Source organism: Triturus cristatus, chromosome 12 (genome assembly GCF_964204655.1).
Source record: "Triturus cristatus chromosome 12, aTriCri1.1, whole genome shotgun sequence".
Taxonomy (NCBI): Eukaryota; Metazoa; Chordata; class Amphibia; order Caudata; family Salamandridae; genus Triturus; species Triturus cristatus.
The window spans coordinates 708,385,727-708,408,580 of record NC_140595.1 but is presented as its reverse complement, the minus strand read 5'-3'; positions in this window follow the sequence as shown (position 1 = coordinate 708,408,580).

The following is a 22,854-nucleotide window of genomic DNA, read 5'->3' as shown; positions in this document are numbered from 1 at the left end:
AAAAAACAGTCTCTTACCAAACTACACAAACAGCAAAACCACCAGAACCAAAACGTCACCGTGAACAGAAGAAAAGCCTTCACCTAGAACAAAAAAGTAAACAAAAAAAACATTACAATTGGAAATCACAAAAAATATAACAATAAACATTATAACATGCCATGTCACTACCCAAATGGTCAATCGGTTTGTGTGCCAGGTCAGGCAGAAAACAGCAGGAAAAAAAAGGCTATTCAGTCCCGGGGCAGGTGAGCCAAATACATATAACAAATTGCACCCTGGAAGCGAGGGGTCACTTCTATTTCTAATTGAACTAATTCCCTGGTGTCTAGTGGGCTTTTCTGCCTCCAATGGGAGCAGAAACGGCAAAAAAATAAAACCGATCTGCCCACAGAGGGGCAAGAAAAGTCTTCAAAACATTTAGGGGCCCAAGGAAGCGACCCTTGCCCAAGGGGTCGCTTCCTACAATAATATTTATATCCCTGGTGTCTAGTGGGCTTTTCTGCCCCCCCCAAGGAGCAGAAACGGACAGAAAGACGACCAATCTGCCCCCAGGGGGGGCAGAAAAGTATTCTACATAATTAGGCCGCAAAGGAAGCGACCCTTGCCCAAGGGGTCGCTTCCTACATAAAGAAAAAGACATCCCTGGTGTCTAGTGGGCTTTTCTGCCCCCCCTGGGGGCAGAAACGGGCAGAAAGACGACCGATCTGCCCCCAGGGGGGGCAGAAAAGTCTTCAAATTATTTGACCCCCCAAGGAAGCGACCCTTGCCTAAGGGGTCGCTTCCTACATAGCATAAACGACATCCCTGGTGTCTAGTGGGCTTTTCTGCCCCCCCCTGGGGGCAGAAACGCGCAGAAAGCGGACCGATCTGCCCCCAGGGGGGGCAGAAAAGACTTCCACAAATTTTGCCCCCAAGGAAGCGACCCTTGCCCAAGGGGTCGCTTCCTACATAGTAAAAACGACATCCCTGGTGTCTAGTGGGCTTTTCTGCCCCCCCTGGGGGCAGAAACGCGCAGAAAGCGGACCGATCTGCCCCCAGGGGGGGCGATCTGCCCCCAGGGGGGGCAGAAAAGACTTCCACAAATTTTGCCCCCAAGGAAGCGACCCTTGCCCAAGGGGTCGCTTCCTACATAGTAAAAACGACATCCCTGGTGTCTAGTGGGCTTTTCTGCCCCCCCTGGGGGCAGAAACGCGCAGAAAGCGGACCGATCTGCCCCCAGGGGGGGCAGAAAAGACTTCCACAAATTTTGCCCCCAAGGAAGCGACCCTTGCCCAAGGGGTCGCTTCCTACATAGTAAAAACGACATCCCTGGTGTCTAGTGGGCTTTTCTGCCCCCCCTGGGGGCAGAAACGCGCAGAAAGCGGGCCGATCTGCCCCCAGGGGGGGCAGAAAAGACTTTGCCAAATTTTCATCCCCAAGGAAGCGACCCTTGCCCAAGGGGTCGCTTCCCAAACTCAAAATACAAAATCCCTGGTGTCTAGTGGGGCATCCCTACTCCACGATCGCGACGCTGTGCGCGATCGTGGAGCAGGAATGCCCTGTATTGAGACATCGGGGGAGAGGAAATACTCTTTCCTCTCCCCCGATGCCTCAATACTACAGATTTCACCGCCGCGGCCCCCACCAGACGACAAACACCTACCTCTGCTCCCCTTGGACGCGCTGGAAGAAATGGATTCCAGCGCGTCCAACGCTTCCTGATGACGCCGGCGCGCGCTGTGCGCGCTGACGTCATCAGAAAGCGTGGGGGGGCTCGGGGGGGGTCGGGGGTGGCAGCGGAAGCTCTTCCGCTGCCACCCCCGTAAAGGGGGGCAAGATCGAGGCACAAGGGGGGGAGCACCAGCGCTTCCCCCGGGGGCTGTCCTCATGACGGAACGGTTCCGTCATGAGCACAGCCCAACCGATGCTCATGACGGAACCGTTCCGTCATGAGCATCGAAGGGGTTAATATAAGGGTAATGAAAGCTTCATTCCAAGTTGCTGGTGGTGTAACCCCTCCTACTAAGATTTGATTAAACAATGATGTAAGAGAAGGAGAAATTTCTTCAACTAGGATCTTATATAGCTCTACCGGTAAACCATCCGGACCAGCAGCTTTCCCTGCCTTGGCAGCTCGCACAGCCTCCTCTACCTCTTCCCTGGTTACCTCCCTTTCCAGTATTTCAGATTGCAGATCCGATAATCTCGGAAGAGAGATACCCGCTAACCAACTCTCAATAGCTGATGAGTCTATGTTATTGTCCTCCTGATAGATGTTCTGGAAGAAGTTTTTAAAAGTGGTTCTAATCTCCAAATCCGAGAAGACAGTGCCCTGGGAAGATGTTACAGCAGTTATTATATTACGCGCCCTATCAGATTTGGTCTTCCAGGCCAACAGCTTGCCTGCCCCTTCTCCATATTCAAAATGCGATAATTTACTCGCTTCCCATTTTTGCAAAATACGTTCGTTTAATACAGATGCCAGATCAGCTTTAAGGGAAGCAAGTTTCTCATGGAGAGCAAGACATCTATCTGTAGAGTCTTGACTAGTAAAATTAATTTCCGCTTGCACTTGAAGAAGTGCAGCTTCAATGGATGATATCTTCTGCGTGTATTGCCTCCTTCGATATACTACCTTATTTTTAATTAATCCTCGAAGACAACACTTGAATGCGTCCCAAACGACCGGAGGGTCTGAGGATCCAAAATTGATACGCATAAACTCAAGAGTGTCAGCTCTAATAGACAGGACATCTTGGGGACAAGAGAGTAGAGATCTGTCAAATGACCAGGAAGTAGTAAGAGGTTTAATAACCCCGACTATCTCAAGAAGAACAGCAGAGTGATCTGAAAGGTGTGATGGATAGTAAGAAATATCTTTAACAGAATCAACCAAGGCGTGACTTATCAGGAAGTAATCAATTCTAGATTGATGGTGGTACTTATAATTGTGAAATGAAAAACCTGGTTTTGTACCTGCTCTTGCCCGCCAAATGTCGGTGAACCCATATTGCTTCATGGAACTCAATAAAAAAGCTCTAGCTTTAGACGGGGTCAACTGTCTGCTACGGGGGGTCTTATCTAACATTGGATCCAGCACTATATTAAAATCCCCTGTAAGAATTATGGGATCTGGAAAGTGCAACAGACTTGAAAAGAGAGACTCTAAAGGAGATGAATCGTCCAGGTTAGGGCCATAAAAACCTGCCAATGTTAGTTTTATCCCACCAATAACCACCAAGGTGATCGCCCACCTTCCTCCCTGGTCGACCTGCTGAGTTAAAATTCTTGTATTGATGGATTTTTTGAACAAGATAGAAACACCCCTCGTATTAAGCGACCGGGAGGTGGATACCGAAAGATCGATCCACCTATTCTTTTTCACCAAATCGAGCATCTCCTCCTCAATGAGATGAGTCTCCTGGAGTACAATGATCTGCGCATCAATATCACGAAGATACTGTAAAATTCTGTTAGCCCTTGGTTTGGTGCGCAGACCATTGACATTCCAAGAGAGAATCCTAAGATTACTCATGGGTCAAATTCACATTAGAGAGAGTAAGGTGAAATTTAAGCTCAAGAACCAGGAACCTAAACATGCTCCTAAAGTAATCGTCCGGTCTAACACAAAAAGAAAAAACGTGACTACATATAAATTTACACCACTGAATCTGAGACCAGACTGAAAATGAGGAAATTTTTCCAATAACACCAACCCACCCCCTTAACCTATCCCCTACACCCCTGTGACCTAACCTCACCCCCCCGCCCCCTGAGGAACCCTTGTAAGGACCAACTGGAGACCGGTTTGTGGTACCCCTTGCCCAACCCCACCCCCCGGAGTGAGTGCACAAAACGTGGTTCCATACGTGCGACTTGTGCTATATCTCTAATAGAGAAGAAACTTTTTTTTTTTTCTTTCCCCCCCCCTCCATAAGTTTAAACCCTTTATTTACCCGCTCTTTTTTTTTTTAATTTATCTCTTCTTCTCTCATTCCTTCCCTCTCCCTTTTTCGTAGATCCCTGCTTCAGTTCTCTATATTAGATATCGCCAGGGCTGGTAATCGTGACAGGAGAAACTTTTGGAGGTTGCTGGATGGCCTGGTTTGAATTTGTTGTGCTGGCTGGGGTTTTTTTTTTTTTTTTCTTTTCCCCAGCTCCGATGATTATCCTGCCTTGGTACTATCTTGCTGTTCTTCTCTTTTTCCGATGGTCCAGGCTTGTAGGTCTCTACGTCAACAGCACATATAACCTGAAAGTTGGTTAACTTCTGGCTGTTGACTAGTAAGGGTTGGGCTGCTGGGGTGACCATGGCAGCTGTAGGGCTCCTGTATTTGACTTGTCACCTACTGCCCTTCCAGCATCAGCTGTGACAGCGCATTGGTACACTCGCAACTTTCGCCACCCATACAGTTGGCTCTCAGTAGTCTGGAACCATGGCAGTAAATGAGAAAAAAAAAAAAAAAAAAATAAGATACATGTGAACATAGTTGATAATGTTGCTCGTACATGCAGCAATATGCAGTACAAGGATTAGAGTGGTCAATTGAACTCATTGTCTTAGAGAAATGTAATACAGATTTCAGTTTTGGGTTATTGTCATCTATGGTGCATCTTTTACTAAAAATGGGCACAATACTGTGCCACTTTGTACACATCTGTTCGCCCATGATGTACCCATCTGCAACAATTTTTATAAATAACACTCGCATGTAGACAGGTGTACATGCCGTGATTAACCTTCCCCCAAACTCCTTTGAACTATCATTTTCCACTGTCAGTCTGCAGATGTCAGTACATCCTGATAGATGAATCAGTACTTTCCTTCTTGCTAGGTGTAAATTTGGGTATTCATACAAAATATCAAGTTTGGAATGTCGACTCACACTAATATCGAGTTTGAAATATCACAGAAATATCGACAACAAGAATATTGAGACTTTATAATGTTAATTGCGTTTTGAATTTTTGTGGGTAAATTTCAGGTGCGAGTTTTGGGGCTTTTAGGGATAAAGGGTGGAAAGTAATTTTTTTTTATTTTTTTTAAAAAACACTTTATTAACACATACAAAAACATAAATGCACCTTTCATCATTACATAATATTCCAACGCAGTATTAGCATAGTGTCCTTTCCAGACAAGCCACAAAAATCAGTATCCCTACACACCCCACCTGTGATAGCCACCCCCCGCCTCCCCCCCAAGTAATTTATTTTTTATTAAATAATAATTAGTTAATTAATACAAATCCATTAATTGACAGTTAACTATGGTTTTTGTGTAATTAATTTTACATGCGGGTTGTAGGATTTTTAGGGGTAAATGGTGGGAAGTAATTTATTTTTAATTAATTAATAATTAGTTGTTAGTTAATATTAATTGACATTTAATTATGGTAATTGTGTAAATAATTTTACATGTGGGCTGTGGGATTTTTAGAGGGTAAAAGGGTGGGGAAATGTATTTTTAATCTAAAGCGAAGTTGATAATTGATAATTAATAATTAGGGTAACGGTTTAATTCTTTTGTGTTTGGGTTTTGGGTTTATAGGGGTGGAGAGTAAATTAATTTTACTTACTTTATAATTAGTTGTTAAATACTATTAGTTATTTAATTGAAAATGTGTTTTTAATTGTGTAATCTTTTTACAGTATATTTTAAGGTGTGGGGATTATAGGTGTAAAAGGTGGGAAGTTAATTACATTTTATTTTTTTTAATTTGTTTTTTAAATAATAATATTGTTTAATTGATAATTAAGGTTAATTATGCAAATCAATGCGGGTTGTGATTTGTGTGGTGTTATAGGGTAGGAAGTAAATAGACTACATTTATGTAATGTTTTTATTAATAAATAATTTCTAAATAAAAATATGTTTGAAATGTTGATTTTATTGAATATATTTGTACGCATTTGTGATACGCATTTATTATGGGGTCGATTCCGATCCTGTAAAAAGGCCCTACGAATAGTCGTACGGAGCGTTTTCCCCGTACGACTCGTACCAGGAAAACTCATTTCACAACCTAGGAAGTACGATTCGTACAGAAAGCCATTTTCTGTACGAATCGTACAAAAGACCGTACAGCCAAAAAATACCCACGATTCCGATCCGGAAATGCTTGTACGCGACGTCCGTACGTATTTCACCAGCTAGTACGATTCGTACCGACGTCACTCCGTACGGCTCTTTGCTTTTCCGGCTGTGTTTGGCTCCCGTAAACAGAGTCCGACACGAACGGCAACGCCACGGAACCCCGGTATGCGACGTACAGCCATGAACCCCATCGTACGCGTCATCCCGGTGAGGCCAGTTACCCCTCTCCAGGATTAATTCACAACTGCCAGGCTATGGTTGGTCCTGACATTGCTTGCATTGGTAACCTGGTACACTTCGCCCAGGAGGATCTGTCCAGGGTCCACAAGATCCTCTGCCACCATGGCGACACTAGCACCTGTGTCCCTAAATGCCAAAGCCTGTTTGCCATTTGTTACAGGCTGCTGTTTGTATTTGCCCATATTACTAGGGCTTACTAGGAAGGACATATCAATGTCTCCATCACTAGGTCAGAGTCCACTTCAGAACCCAGGGTCAACCCTACTACACCCTTACTCTGATTACCACCTCCACCAGTAGTTGTACTAGGGGGAACAGTTGCCTTAGGGGCAGGAGTGGTGGTGGTTTGGTCTTTGGACTTGTTACAGTCAGAAGTCCAGTGCCCTTTCTGTTTACAGAATTTGCACCAGGGCTTATTTTGGCCTTTCCCTTTGTTAGACTGTGAATCCCCACCAGATGCAGATTTTTTTTTGGCCCTTGTAAAGACTTCTGGTCTTTTGACCTATCCCCACCTTTCTCTGAGCCTTTAGGATCTTGCTTATTGGTGTTACCCCCTTGGTTCCGGGTTGTCTGCCTCACCCTGATTCTGACCTATTTGTCTGCCTTCTTTCCCAATTCTTGGGGAGAGGTCAGATCAGAGTCCACCAAGTATTGATGCAACAACTGGTTTTGGCAATTAAGGATCTGTTCTCTCATCATAAGATTATACAATCCCTTAAAATCAGTAACTCTACTACCAACCAGCCAACCCTCCAGAGCCTTGGTTGCACAATCTACAAAGTGATTCCAGTCCGGAGTCTGTGCTTTCTGGGTGTCTCTGAACTTCAACCTGTACTCTTCAGTGGTTAAGCCAAACCCATCTATCAGTGCACTCTTCAGGACTTCATAATAATCAGCATCCTCTTCTCTAACAGTGAGGAGCTTGTCTCTACCTTTATCAGAAAAGGAGAGCCACAAGATTGCTGCCCACTGCTTTTGGGGGACCTGTTGTACTCTACAAGCCCTTTCCATAGCAGTTATCCATTTGTGGATATCATCCCCACTCTGGTAGGGAGGAACAACCTTGGACAGGTTCCTATGGTCTGGAATGTAATCTCCGACTCTAGGGACACTGTTGATGCCACCAGGGAATTCTAACCCCTCTTTTCTAGAAGCTCTCTGGAGCTCAAAGGCTTCTTTGTCTAATGCCAACTGATTGGCCTTAAGGGCAAATCTTTCTTCCTCATACTGCAGCAGTTTGTACATTCTGTCAGAAGAGGGTTCCCTTCTAGGAAGGTATAAGTTCCTCTGCTGGACAGATTCACTGCCAGAGTGATAGGAGTGGTCAGAGTCCCTAGAAAGGGACCTAGGCCTCTCCTCCACTCAGTTCTCTTAGGGAGAACTCCTCTGTCCTTTTCAGATCCCTGGGGGTCTGGCCCTTCAACCACAGAGTCCAGGTCATCTTGATTTTCATCATATGACCCAGAGACTATAGCTGACCCACCCCCTGATTCAGGCTCCTAGAACTAACCTAAGGTCATCTGCTGTCAGCAGATCTATCAGGTGTAGTGTGGAGGGACTCTGTCCTATCCTCAGGTGCCTTGCAGCACACATGGCTTTAGAGTCAAAGAAAGTCATGTCCTTATACTGAGGTTGGGTGGACCCACTGGTTCCAGCCCTTAAGGACATTCTAGTGTTGTGCAGTGTTGTACTACCTACACTAGTTTGTGGCCTACTGACCCTAGCTTGAGCTGTAGCAAGGGTGTGCTATCCCTTTACAAACCGCTTTAAGTTCAGCAGAACTTGTTGATACTAAGCTTGACTTTATATGTACCTTGAGTAACTTTTGTGGTTTTCAGTTAGTAATTCAAATAGAGATTTTCAGGTAAAACAATGGCAAGCTGGAATCCCACACGCTGCTCACCAATGTGAGAAGTTGGCCTGGCATATGGTCACTAGTTAAAGTGGCCACCTTGCACCAGTCCAATTCGACTCTTATGGTAGATAGGTTTCAGACAACCTTTTAAAGAAAGCTAGCCTAGTGGTGGCTGTGGCGAGCAGCCTTCAGGCTAAGTCTCTGAGGAAAGTAAAGCAGCTTGTTTTACCTTATAGTCTCTTGAATTACCAAATGAAAAGACACCACACAGGTATATATATAAAATATATATGTATTTTTTTCTAGACACTCTACTAATCTCTGAGATTAGAAGTCAGGAACATATGCACAAATCAATGTTTCACAACAAATTAAGCACTTATCTGGCTGGGGCCCTAGGGGCGTACCAGACCATATACTAAAAAAAAGAGGTATTAGAAGAACGACTTAAGGGAGAAGGCCTAGAGACTTCAGAAGCGCTGGTACCTCACTAATCCACCCACGGCAGGTAAGTAAAGGACCCACGGGAGACGCCTGCAGTGTGAGAACACAGCCGCGGTTCCCGATAGACGTCAATGGAGCAAGTCGCGTTTGAAATTTAAAAATTTTTAAGAAACTTCGGGAGAGTCTACAAGCAAGTCACTTACAGGGTATGTAGTTCTAGAGCCAACATACACAGGAGCACTGGAGTGCACAAGTTACCTCCCCCAGGGAAGCCGAGTGCATAGGTGTCTTTTGGAGTCGGGTCACGGCGTCGTTTTCAATAGGAGCCAAAGAAAACTTGCTCCTTGTGAAGACAGAATAAGTGTCCGGTGGAATCCAAGGCTGGATTCAGAAGAAGGAAGACCTGAAAGCAGAGGAGACCGTGTTCAAAGTCACTTGCCAGTGACCCGGGCCCAGGAAGATGGATGCCCACAGTCGTCGGGTGATTTCAGGTGATCACGGGTGTCTGGACTCTTCAGCCACGAGGTCCAGGAGGCATCGACAACAACCAGGAGCTGGATTCGGCGTGTCCCATGAAGTCCGCAGTTTACTGAGGTGTCAGCAACTGGATTGGAGCCAACAAGCCTTGGCAACAGCAAGTCTCGTGGAAAGTGAAGAAAGTCAGCGGTGCAGACCAGCTAGGTCTGAGGGACTCACCCAGCAAGGGTAAGTCAGGGCAGGCCTGGAGCAACCAGGGGAGCCCTTTGGCTCTGCAGAAAGGTCTTCAGAGGACCCACAAGCCAACAGGCAAGGGATCGCAAAGACGCCTCTGGAGGCTTCACTTCACAGGAGCCCACGGTCACTCAGGACAAGGTAGGCCTCTGATCTTTGGTGGAAATCCTGCTGGAGGGTTGGACCATATGTGGTCCAATGCACAAGTTAGAACGTTGTGAAGGGATTGCACTCGAAAATAGTGCATGGTACCCGGGTATTTCTGTCACTCATGGGGTCCACTCACCTCAGCTCTGAATGGGGGCTCACAATGGCAGTCGAGAGGTCAGGAAATCCACTTCTGCGGCTGCAGGAACTCTGGCGGGAGCAGGAAAGTTTGCGACCATTGGTTCAAAGTTTTGGTGCCTGCCAAGCAGGGGAGTCACTCCTTGACTCCAAGGAAGATTCTTCAGTCATCCAGAGGTAGTGGAACGTCGAAGGTCCAGGATTCTTCTTCAGAGCGTCGTCCAGGGATATCTAGTTTGCAATGGCAAGGGTTCCCTAACTTGTACTAAAGGAAAGGGAGGGACTAGCTCTATGACCACTCCTATGGGAGGGTCAGGGGAGTGGGTGGTTACACCCACTTCCCGTTGTCCAGTTTCATGCCAGAGCAGGGGCAGGTAGCCCCTAAACCAGTTTGAGCTGGCATATGCACACAGAGGAGCCTACTGCTCCCCCAGTGCAGGACTTCAAAGCCCTCTAGGAGTGCACCCACCCAGCCCTAATACACTAAATCCTGTCTGGAAGGTGGCAACACCTCCCTATGACAGGATGCCTATTGTTGAGCCTCCTCCACTGCAAGTTTCGGTCAGCAGCAGGAGGGCAGCCCAGTGTCTGTGCTGGTGGCATTCATTGTGTGATGCCAGGGCTCTTTCAGGATTCTACCGTTTTTCCACAGTAGGTACATGTCTACCCCTCTAGAAGGGTGGGATCATACTCGCACCAGTTACTGGTGTGGGGGTATGATTCCAAAGCGTTTGACACCAAACACGACATGTTTTGATGCAGCCATCCCAGAGTTAGCATTTGCCGCGAGCTTATAATGCACTTAAGAGTATATGGTTTAACAGGATCCACAAACAGCCACAGAGAATAGACTCTGCCAGCTGCAGAGGGGCCCTGCTCAGGCAGAGGCACCCCCTCACATGGAAACCAAGCACCCTGCCCTCAGGATTGTTAGGGCCTGCCTTAGGGGTGACTGATAGGTTTTTATGTGTGTGTAAGGTGAGATATAGGGAACCTATATCTCAGTGAGGAGTGCTAACACTACCTCACCCAGGCTGCAGTAACAGGCCTGTGGTGTCAGATTTAGTCTGCTTCCCAGGGGTTGCATAATACATGCCACAACTCCTGGTAGGCCTGTGACGTACCTATGCCCTTGGTACCCAAGGTACCATATACTAGGGGCTCATAAGGTACCACAGTATCCAATCACTAGTGCATCTAATATGCATTCCAAGTTGTTTAGAGAGAACAGAGAGGCTGGGGCCCTGATGAACAGGGTCCCAGCCAGAAACCAGTGTTATCAGAAAAAAAAGTGGGGGCAACGTAAGTGCAGATCCTAATCTCCTTCAATGATGCTCCCCTGCTTGTCCTAGGAGAAGGCCTACATTCCCAGGAATTAAACGTGGGATGTCTACTGCTATTTCCAGGACCCCAGGAAACCAAACCTGTGTATCTCAAAAGGGAGTTACCAATATTATTTGTTATTTCTCCCTCTGTATTTTCAGCAATTCTAGAGCGAAAGAGGGAAAAGCAGAACAGTTCATGTCCCAGGATTGAAGTAGGGCATATGCTGCCATAGCTTTGGGATCTGATCTCCAGCTGAAATAGTGTTCCACCTGATAAGTTAATCTGCTGGCAAACAGATCTACCTGAATGGGCCCCCAAAGGTTCTGAAATTTTTGGATTCAGTTTCCAGTTGCTGGAGTCCCCTAGGAACCTTGAGTTCCAATCTATTATGTTCTGGTGACCAGGAATAAATTCTGCTTTCAGCAGGATTTTCTGTGTCTAGCAAAAATACCAGATCTCCTTGGCAATGTCCGCTAGTGCTTTTGACCTTGCGCCTCCCCATGGCAATTGAAATAGGACATGGCTGTAAAGTTGTCTAGTCTCAAGAGTACTACTCTGTTCATTATGGATGACTTGAAACTCTGTGCATTCAAGCCAGCCATAATCTCTGGACAATTTGTGTAGTAGACGTTCCTCTTTTGACCATTACCCTCCTGTCTCGGTCAAGCCCATCCTGAGTTGCTTGCGTCCGATTCCACTATGTAATCTGGGGCATTCCCGAAAATTTCCTTCCCATTCCAACTGTCCAGATAGTTCCACCACCATAGGAGGTCCTCTTGTGCTTCTTGAGACAAAGGAACCTTGTCCGAGTGCCATAGTCCCTTCCTTGAACCCAAATATTTTAGTCTCTGTAGGGCCCGATAGTGTAAAGTGCCTAGCGAAACCGCCTGAATAGAAGAGGACAGAAGGCCAATTACTCTTGCTAAGAATCTCTCAGTATCATTTGAAAGGAGTTGCAGCAAGCCTGTGCACACGTGAAAGTAACGTGGAGTAAGTATTCCTTCTTTCAAAGTTCGTTCATGTCACAAAATCTGTATTTGAATAAAAACAGAAACCAGGTAAATAGTCTTTTGTGGTGTATTTTTTTTTACTGTAATTGATCACCAATAATGGCCACACCCGTAGGAATCTAGAACATGAATCCACTGCCAAGATGTACTTTTAATCCCCATCTAAATTTCAGGGGCCGCAGTGGTCCAAATACACGAGGGGTCTTTCTGAGATCAGTAGTGGCATTTGTGGTGGCCTGTGAATGGTGGAACCCTTAATCTGCTGGCAAATATCACGCTTCAGGACAGTTTTGCCCTGCCAGCGCCAACCACTAGCAATGCTGCTTCAATAATGACATTGTTGCAGTGACTCCTGCATTTGCAGAGCCCAGACCATCATGTGCGGCTAGAATTAAAGCTAATCTGAGATCTTGGTTTGGTATTACTCTATCCCCCCACTCCTGGAAATTGAGCGTATGGTGTATTATGCAAATTTAACTCTTATTATGCGAGTGGAAATCCTTGTGGCAGGAAGGCAGAGCTGTTCGTGGCATTGATCGCTACTAGTATATCCACGTCTATTCTAGGGTGTGAACAAGTGATTGCAGCAACAGCAGCATTTCACCCTGTCACCTTGGCAGCTTCATCAGCCAGTGAATTCCCTTCAACGTGTATGCAAACATGCTGATGACTCAAGGTATGAATAGCCTGAGCCCGTGGCAGGCATGCTTTTAGCTTTGCCACTTGTTTCCATAACAATTTATGTTTCATCGTGCCACCCCCGACATTTTTTAACCCATTCTGGCCTCAGTATTGAAGATATTCATTGTAAGATTGCACACCGTAAAATGAATCGCACACAATCAGTGTGGCGAATTCCTGATCCATATGCTGTAGTGCTAGTATCATAGCTTTCAGGTCTGCCAGCTGCGCTGTACAAACTCCTAGAGATTGTGTAGCCATATTTCTGGGATGGAACTTGCCATTCCGCATACAACCTTTCACAATAGCACATGCAGTGCTATATTGTTTACTTCCAATAGCCGGTTAGGCAGAACCATCAGTGTAAATAAAGTGTTCATACGGATCTAGAGGCAAAATTTAATTCGGGAGAGGGTATTCTTGTTCGTACAGCAGAAACGCTTGTGTTCAGTGTAGGATCGAACATTATTTTACACCCGTTGCAGTGTGAGAATTAGCCTATTGTATTCATCGTGGATGCATTACCTTCGTATTTGGGACGCTGGCTTTGGTTACTGCTTCTAAAGTTGGTATAAGTGTTACAACAATGTTTCCCCTGTACTACAGCGCTCACCCTACAGCAGGCACTTCTGCAGTCCGCATTTTTTCTGTAGCTGCAAATTGATTTTCAGCATGTGTACAAATGAGATTTGTAGGAGATGGTCACCGTCTCCCCTTCATTGAACGTGAAGCAAGTATAACCCGATAACCCAGGGACAGCCCGTATTACCAGGTAGCAGACGTTTTCTCGTGTCTGCAAGTGTTTTGAAGCGATCAGGTCAGCTTGAACTGAACGTAGAGTGCCTTTATGTTAGAGTCCACTTGTTTGCTGTGAAATCTGGTCTGATTAGGTCATAGAAAGGTTAGACTTTGTCTAGTCTAAAATGAATGTTCTGCCGAAATTTAGAAATTCTAAAATGGATTGTAAATCCTTCTTTGGAGGTTGGATTAACACACATTTTTCTAAAATATTTGCAGCCAGGTTTATCCCTTCACTCGACAGCTCATATCCCAAAAATAGGACACCAATATGGGCAATTTTCAATTTGTGAAGTTAAATTTGTAGCCCAAATTGACAAAAACAATTATGTTTTTCACCCTGCACAAGTGATCATGTAATTCATCGTCCATCAGATGAATATCTACGTAGGACACTGCCTCTTCATCGCAGGTTTGAAATGGCTCCGACACTCTTACCAAGAACAGCCCATGACCTTTTTATACCCTTGGGGCAAGCGACAATTTACGTGGAGTGCCAAGGGCAGAAAATACTGTTAAATATCTGCTTTCAGGAGCTATACAGTGGCAGAAGTATCCATTCGAGAGATCGAATGTTAAGCATTTCTTGCGCACAATGTGGTCTGGTAATGCGGCACTATGTGCGTTCTGAACTGCAAGTGTATTTGTGCAGGTGTTAAAGTGTCTAATCTAAAAACCAAACGATGTGTGGTCAGGTTTTGTTACAGGAAACAAAAGGGTGGTCCCTTGGCGAGGTGCAAGTTTCAATCACACCTCGGGATTCAAGTTGGTTTAAGATTTCTTTACCACAACAACAAAGAGAGGGTGAGGGAAAAACTCTTGTTCCCCCTGGTAAATTTTGTTAAACGAAAGAGTGAATAGGGAAAAAGGAGAGCAACAGCGTGGGCAAAAACCAGAAGGATTTGTTAAAAGAACCCTCACTCACCAACCTAGTTGGTGACATGCTTCATCATCGGGTTCCCACCAAGGAGGCAGAGTGCCTCTCTGGTGTGCTGAGACGCCTGAATTACAGCGGAGCTGGTTTTTGATGGGAAGGTGGGTGTGAAATTTAAAAAGGTTAATGGTTTTAGCCAACAACTGATTTAATCAAGGCAAACCAAAAACCAATAAAAACAGGTGAAACGGACTAGAACTGGTTGGTTAGGATAACCAAAGCTCGTCCGATTTAAATTAATTAGAAAGAAAAATGGTAGACATGTTTCTGCTTGTCATGCCCAGTTGGCTAAGCATTCTTCAGGACCAGGTGGAAAACCACAGCGGTATGCGCACGCTAAGGTGCACCCTAACGTGTGGAGATCAAGTGGTAAAACTTACTGTTCTACCGAAAAGCCTTCTTACTATTCCGGGGCTAATAAATTCTGTAAGGAAATGAAAACAGACAAAACACACATATAAAGAACATGTACGACTTATTGGTTACTTGCTGTCCTTTACGAAATCGAGTGAACAAATAATTTGGTAATCCCGTGCTGTGGAGCGGGAGTGGGTGTAAATAGCAATTTTAGCCACTGACGCCCAGAAGCGAGCGTTATTCGTCTTAGCAGTGAGCATATGAAAACACCGAAGGTGTTTATAATGAGCTCGGTACACTTGTTGTGCCTGCATCAGATTTATAATGTTCTGTGTATTCAGCAGACATTATGCCCAAGTAGTGGCTACTAGCCGCTGTGGTAAAGAAAGGATTGCTGACTCGTGAACATGTCATGCATGCTGATTGGGGCGCCCAAGGTAGTTTCCAGGTGCCGTTGCTCCAGTGCATGCCTAACAGTAGTGATTTAAAATACAGTAGCATGGAAAAATAATGGTCCGCTTACTCGTGTACAATGTACGACTAACATCATGGGTCCGAGAGGGGGGTAGTGAGTTATAGTATCTGTAAGGGTGACAAGCAAAAGGTTAATATATCTTGCTTGACTGAGAGATAGTGTCTGAAAGGCTGAGGGAACCTAAAGCTATGAGAGGGAACCTAAAGCTATGAGAGGGGACCCCCAACTTACTTCCATGCTCCCGCAATAGACCTGAATCAGTCCTGCTCGGCCCAGATGTTAATGGGTACTGGATAAACACGAAAGTAAATACTCCCTGACTCCGGTCACGTGATGCCCAATGCGTGCGTGCGGTGTCAGAGGTGGGGGCGTGTACTTCATGCAAGCTTTTGAACAGACGAACTTTATTCGGATCGTGGGATCAACAGAAAATACATAGCTTTCAGCAAAGTTCGCTAGCAAATAATGGTGCATATGGTAACTACGAACACATTAACACATTAACACATTAAATTTAATTATTGTGAGTGACTGGCCAATGGGTGTAGTAGTTTTAACCCGACATATTAGGCTGCATAGTCACGGGTTAAGAGGACAAAAAAAACTCAATTAACCCTTGTATTGGGGGCTTGAAATGGCAACTGAATCTATCGAGAAATCATCGCCTTGGTGCAGATCAAAGTGTTATGACGATGTTCATGATTCAGTTAAGCTGAGCTAATCAGAGGCTAAGAATGGCAGTGCTCCAAATTGATAGACTTAGTCAACAACTCATCGCTTCAGCACTGAGCTCCATGGAATGTTATCATTCAATCCCACTTGGTGTGTAGATAAGCAATACATCCAGTGTTCTTTCTCAAAGAGTAACTGTTGGATGCTTGGTCCTGGGTTCAATTTTTCCAATGACTGTCCATCTTAAGTTATTTGTCGTGTGATTCAGAAGTAGAAAATGTTCAGTGAGCTTGGTGCTCACTTTACGACAACGGATAGTACTGTGATGCTCGCAAATGCGCGGTTTGATTTTCCTACTTGTCATGCCAACATATCTTAGTCCGCATGGGCATGTTATTAAGGAGACCAAATCTGTGGAATTGCAGTTAGTATGTATTTTCTGTATCCATTGTTTCCCTTGTTCAAGTGCTAAGTGCTTAGAGGGAGAAGTCAAATGACAGACGCTGCATGAACCACAAGGGTAGTGGCCAACAATTGGGGGAAGACCCCACACGCTGACAATGGACTGATCCAGATTCTTATCCTGTACTTTTGGGCGAGTATGTACCAGGGTATCCTTGATGCTTGTTGCCCTTTTGTATGAGAACAAGGGGTTTTTCCCCATTCGTGTTTGTTGCTCTTCAGAATATTCCAATGCCTTCTGATGGATTTGCTTACTGCATTAGACGCTGCGTTGTAGGTGGATACGCACGTGAGAGGTATGGTGTCCTGGTCATCTCACATTAACTTCCAACAGAGCATCCCTGTTTTCGTTGCGGGCTCTTTTGTTACATCGAGAGGATCTTGTCAGGGTAGCCCCGGTCTTTCAGCTTCATACTTAGTTCCTGTGCTTGTTTCTTGAAAGTAGAAACTTCACTGCAATTGCGTCGGAGACGTAGATACTGACCAAAGGGGAGGTTCTCTCTCAATGGGCAAGGATGGTAACTTGAAAAATGCAGCAGGTTGTGCTTTGCCGTAGGTTTATAATGGGTTCTGGTCTGTAGGGCGTTGCCTACTCTGGTAATGACCACATCCAGAAAGATCATCTCATCCTCATGAGTATGCGTGAACTTAAGGTGAGGATCACAGGTGTTAACCCAATTGTAAAATTCCAAAAGAGATTCTTCAGATCCCTGCCAGATCATCAACACATCATCAATACATCTTTTCCAGAAGAATATATTCGATGAAAAATGGTTATGTGGAGATAAGATGTGTTTGCACTCAAAATCAAACACATACAACCCTGCCACAGACGGCGTGAAAGTGCTGCCCATAGATGTACCTGTTGATTGTAGGAACAGGTCACCCTTGTATTCAAAGAAGTTGCGTTTCAGTGCAAGAGCAGCACAAGTAACCACGAATTTGCGGAGTTTTGTAATTCCAAGTACTTGACTCTAGAGTACTTTTGATGACATTGATAGCATCATCCTGTGGGATGCATGTGTAAAGGCTTTCTATATCCATGGTAACCAGAAAAGAAGCTCCGGTCAGGGATGATGATCTCCTGTAGAAGTGCAAGTAAGCTTTAGGTGTCCTTCAAATAGGTGCTTGTTGACTAGATGAGAGGTTAAGAAAAAGTTGCAGTAGCGTGAAAGAGGTTCCAGCAATGAACCAATACCAGACACTATTGGGCGCCCAGGAGGGGGTATTCGGTTTTTATGCGTTTTCGGTAACGTATAGAAATAGGGGACAATGCCTTTGCTGGTTGTCAGAAACGTAGCCTCCTGTTTAGTAATAAGACCCTGCAGTTCAGCATCATTCACAAGATCATGAATAGTGGTACGGAGTTCAGGGGTAGGATCCACCAACAAGGGCGTGTAACTGGTAGGATCGCCCAGGAGGCGTCTACATTCAGTGTCATAAGCAGCGGTGTCTTGAATTACTACTCCGCCCCCCCCTTGTCAGCTGATTTAATCACAATGTTGGTGTTGGATTGTAATGAATGCAGAGCTTGGAACTCGCTAGCCTTCATGTTCTTAAAAAGGTTAGGTTCATTAAATGCTTCAATATCATTGAAGACCGCCTGTTCAAAGGATGTGATCTCTGGAGGGACTGCATGGGGGGGTGGGGTGAAAGTAGATTTTACCTTGAGCCCTGTATCACTCACATTAGGCTGGGTATTATCTGGAGGCTATTTTTCAAAGAAACTTGAGTTTAAGTTTCCTAAAGAATTCAGAAAGTTCGCATTTGAGTTTGAAGCGATCAAAACGAGCTGTGGGTATAAAACCTAACCCCTTCGAGGACAGGTCTCATCAACCGTAAGGCTCACTGAGGAAAGGTTCGTGATCAGACTCGGTTGCTGGGGCCTGCTCGTTGAGCCTGTTGTCCCCCACTGTTTTGTCCCGTTGCCAATTGACTTGATTGGCGCCTCTCCTTCTGCCGCGACCTCTCCTGCCCCTCAAAAAAAAGGGGGCAGTATTGGTTTTGTTGAAACTGGGGATGAGGTAGAAAACCTGGGTTCCAGCCCATCCTAGGGTGAAAAGGTGGTGGTTGAAAGGGCGTTTGTTGAAATGGATGCCAGGTCTGATTGTTGTATTGTCGTCTATTTCTACCTCTTCCTCAACCCGATGATGAAGCATGTCACCAACTAGGTTGGTGAGTGAGTGTTCTTTTAACAAATCCTTTTGGTTTTTGCCCACGCAATTAAGATTTCTTTAACCAGTTTCTTCGCTTCATTTTTAACAGTGTACTGTCTCTGGGAAGTTGGAGTAATTTTTAATGGCATTTCGTGGTGTTTAGACTCCCACGTCCTACCCTACATGGTTGCAGTATACTGCTGGAACTAGCGCTTGCACCCACTCCCACACGTATTAGTGTTAAGGGAACTGGTAAGAGGTCAGAAAAGGCAGGAAAAATTGCACTTTCACCTTTTGGGCAATCCATTATAAATTCAGACTACCAATCTTTTTCTGCTAACAGGACGTCTTATCCAAATGTCAAATTCTCCAAAAGAGCCCTTTAATTTTTTAGATTTCCCCCCCCTCTATTTCTATTTGGAGATTAATTTTGTGTAGACAGTGTGGTACACTCTTGTATCAGGTGTTTTCACTGTGATACTGCGGTCACCAGAAACTCCTTCAGGTTCTGGCAAGCTATTACTTCGGCCACGCTGACTAGCATCAGAGCCCATTCCCTGTTCAAAAGCAGTGTCCTCAGTAACCTGGGAATTTCTACTTTTTAAGCCAGCTATTTAGGTTGTTATGGTTTTATAATGAAGTGGGATTGGTTTCCCTTTTCCCCCCCCCTTTAGTCAATCTTCAATTTTTTGATCTGAAAATCCTTGCCTCTCCAAGCTTTTTGATCAACCTAGAATGGAACGCGCTTCAGTATCCCGATACCAGTCAGGTTTCCCAATGTTATCACGATTCCTAAGGTTGTACCTCTTTTCAGAAGATTTCCCTTGGAGAGACACACCCCTTGATCGTGAAGTGTTTCACTTGTTATTTTTTGATGATCATACCATTTATTTTTAGAAGTGGGTGCTTGCTTGAAGATCTTACCAGAACTACTCACCACTTGTGGTTTCCCTGGTTTGGCTCCGAAACTCTCAACCTAGTGACGCATAGGTTTACTAATTTTGTAGTGCACACCGATTTGCAGGAGCGGCTTCCCTTAAGCGTTGGCTATAGCCACAGCAGCTGCATCCCCCTTAATGTTGCTCCGCATAATGGCTAAGACTTGCTCAAAGTTACACATCAGTTTCTTCCCCAAGTCCAGGGCAGGTCCTGTCCCATACTCAGCTGTTTCGATCCTTCAGTAATAACGGATATGGTCAGAGTACAGTGTATTCCAATGTATACTGCAGCAACGGTTGTTCCCCATGTGGTACAATCCTCTAGTGATTGGGAAGCAAATTATTACCATTGTGTATTTCCTGCTGACCCATATGGGGGATAGACTGCTTCCAAGTGTGCTATTTTAACAATCCAGAATGGTACTCAATACCTTTGATGGGAACGCACCCATCTGGACTAATTTTTGGTATGTGTTGAGTCTGAACTGTACCATGTGGAACAGCTCTAAGGTTATACTGAGTGTTTTAGCATGACGAAATGGACAAGGTCTGTATAGCCTTACTAAGTCTTTGTAAAGTGTACCCAGTTCCTCTACTGGAAGGGAGTCTCTCAGGATGTGGAGTATAAGTTGCTAAGACTGGCCATGTTGTTGCTCCTATGCTGAGCGGAGCTAGACTTGCGACCCAAGTTGTGAGATTTAGGGCACCTTTAAACAAGTTTGTGTTGCTTGTAAGTGAACAGGACCTCAATGTCCTCGTATGGGATGTATTCTTCCAGTGCATCCACCTCAATGTAATCATGAAATAAATGTGTATGGATCTGCAGGTGGGAATATCACCCAGGAATAGAATACCTCTGATCCGAAAAAATGTTGTGCCTCAATCACGAAAGTAACAGGTACGCCATGGTATACCAATCTCAGAGTTACTGCCTGTCTGCAGTTCTGTGATGTTTAGAGCATTAGCAAGTTCATCTCCTGTTCTTCCACTGCTACTCGCAGTTTTTCATTTTGAAAGGAGAAGAAAGTAAAGGTTTTAGCAGTAGGGTTTAGCACAATATGGGAATTTTTAATCCTTACAAGCTGGTCTAAGCCTTCAGCCAATACACAGGGTGTACCTGCTCAGCTGAGGTAGATTAAACTTCCCACTTCAGACTGCTCTGAAAAATGGGAGTAGGGCTGTCTGAGAAAGTACGACAACTAAGATTTTACTGTGAACATAAGAACCAAACAAACTATGGCGGCACCATGTCGTGTAGTTCCCAGGACCTGTGCATTTGGGAGGACCTAAACGGGGAGGTTGGTTGCAGACAGACTCTGGACACCCCCCACAGGATGAATCACCCCCCCCTCCCCCGTGTGGCCCAGCGGTGTAGGTAGTTTCTGGCAACCACTGAACAGGACAACCCGGATTCTTCCGGTATTGCGGAAACAATAAGGTATGTTTCGCTCAGTCACTCACGCTTACTTTTTCTCAGAATTCACATAGGACGACTGGAACGGTTTCATTAAAGATTTAATGACCAAGCGTCAATCTAGTATGAAACATTTGCTGCAACAATCAAAAGACAGGAGCAGACAAATTGTATCGCTAGCACCAGTATCGTGAATATGAGATACATTTCTATCATAGTGCTAATAAGATGAATAAAATTAGATTATAAAAAATAATCGCATTGACGTACCAATACGATGAGTAGCCTACCTAAATGTGCCTAGATTATGAAGGTTAAGCAAGTGTAATGGAGCCAAGAATCACCTGGGAAGTGCTAACCCCTCACCTGATTGCTCTGAATGAAGAACCCAGTCTCTGCATCGAGGATGACACCCCGCAAGGTATGTCAGGTCTCTGCCTGTCGAAGGATCAGTCTGCGGAGTCTTAGTGCAGCCTTGAAGGAATTCTCTTCTGTAAGTGGGAGTGAGGGTCTTTTACACTAAAGTAGTCACTTCAGGGTTTCTACTAGAATATAGGTTTTGAAAACCTTTGCCAATCCTCTGCGAATTCTTTTCTAAACAAATATCATACACAAATGCCTGTTAGCCATGGATGAAAAAGTGGTGACCCTTATACAGAATAAATCTGCCATGACTGGACATGTTTATGTACATCAGATACAGGGATTAAGATAAGTTACCAAGAGCCTGATGCCAGAGAGACAGAAGTAAACTACTGGGTAAAAGGTCACCTATTTTAGGACCATAATGTGGTGTGGATGGGACAAAATGTATGGAATTGGTATGTACATGATAAGACTATCCTAAAGGACATGACATCGGGATGAGTGGAGCTTTACAACTGAATATAGTTATATTTTTCTGTATTTGGATTATTCTAACTTTTCTATATTGGCCTTGTTTTGTATAGCCAAAATCCTAATCAACGTATTTTACCTACTGTTATGCTCAACATGCATAATAACTTTATTCTGCCTTAAGTCTAGATTGTTCAAAAACCTAAGATCAAATGAATGCAACTTTAGTTACTGAATCCTGGACTTTGTGTGACCAAATGGCTTACACGATTGTAGATTTTTAAATGGTCACCAACTCCCATTACTCCTAGTCGACCAACAGATAGGTTAGAATAAGGCGGACATCCGCTTACAAATCCATATGTCACAACTCACTCCCTTCATTCTAGTGTCCACCACCAGGTGGCTGAACTGTGGGACTCTCCAGTGTTCTAAGCTACCCTTCATGTACAGAATGAATTTCAGCCATTTGGACTCTTCTTGGAAATGGCCATCCATTACCAATCCATGTCAGGCTTTGTGGAAGTCAAACTGCTCATGTCTGAAACTCCATTACCTAGAATTCACTGCTAGTCTACACCCCTGCAAGCCAAGGATGGGTGGTGGAATTAGGCTTGCATGTGGGTGGCTGCTACTAGCCTGCTCACAACTGATTCATGGGATTAGTGTGAGCTTGTTTAGGCCTCAGCTCCCTTCAGGCCAAGGTTGGTCATTGTAGCTGTGTACCAGTTAGACCGACCCTGGTTTCCTGAGCTTTTGATATCCTGGTTTCCAGCATCCGCGATTTTAGTTATTCCTTGTTGCCGTTTTCTTTGTTCCTGAATTAGCACTACCTTGATGCCCAAGCTTTGGCTCCATTCTAGTTCCCGCTCCAGCACTGCCTTCAGTGCTACTTTTTTTATTTATTTTTTTATTTCTGAACCAGCACTATTGTAGTTTACCCTTGTAGCCTCCCCTTCTGTATATTCTTTTCCAGTCCCCGCTTTTCTTCCCATTTCCTTGGTTCCAGTTCCTAGTTTACTGTCTTTCTATTCCTGCATTTTGCTTCTTTTACCTTGTATGTTTGATACTTGCTTTCTGCCAAGCGTGGCCTGTGATTTTATTCCTTTCTTGTGAAGCACTCCTTGCTAGCTCTGGTCTATTGTGCTTGTATTTTGTTCTACCTCCTTGCTGTTACTTC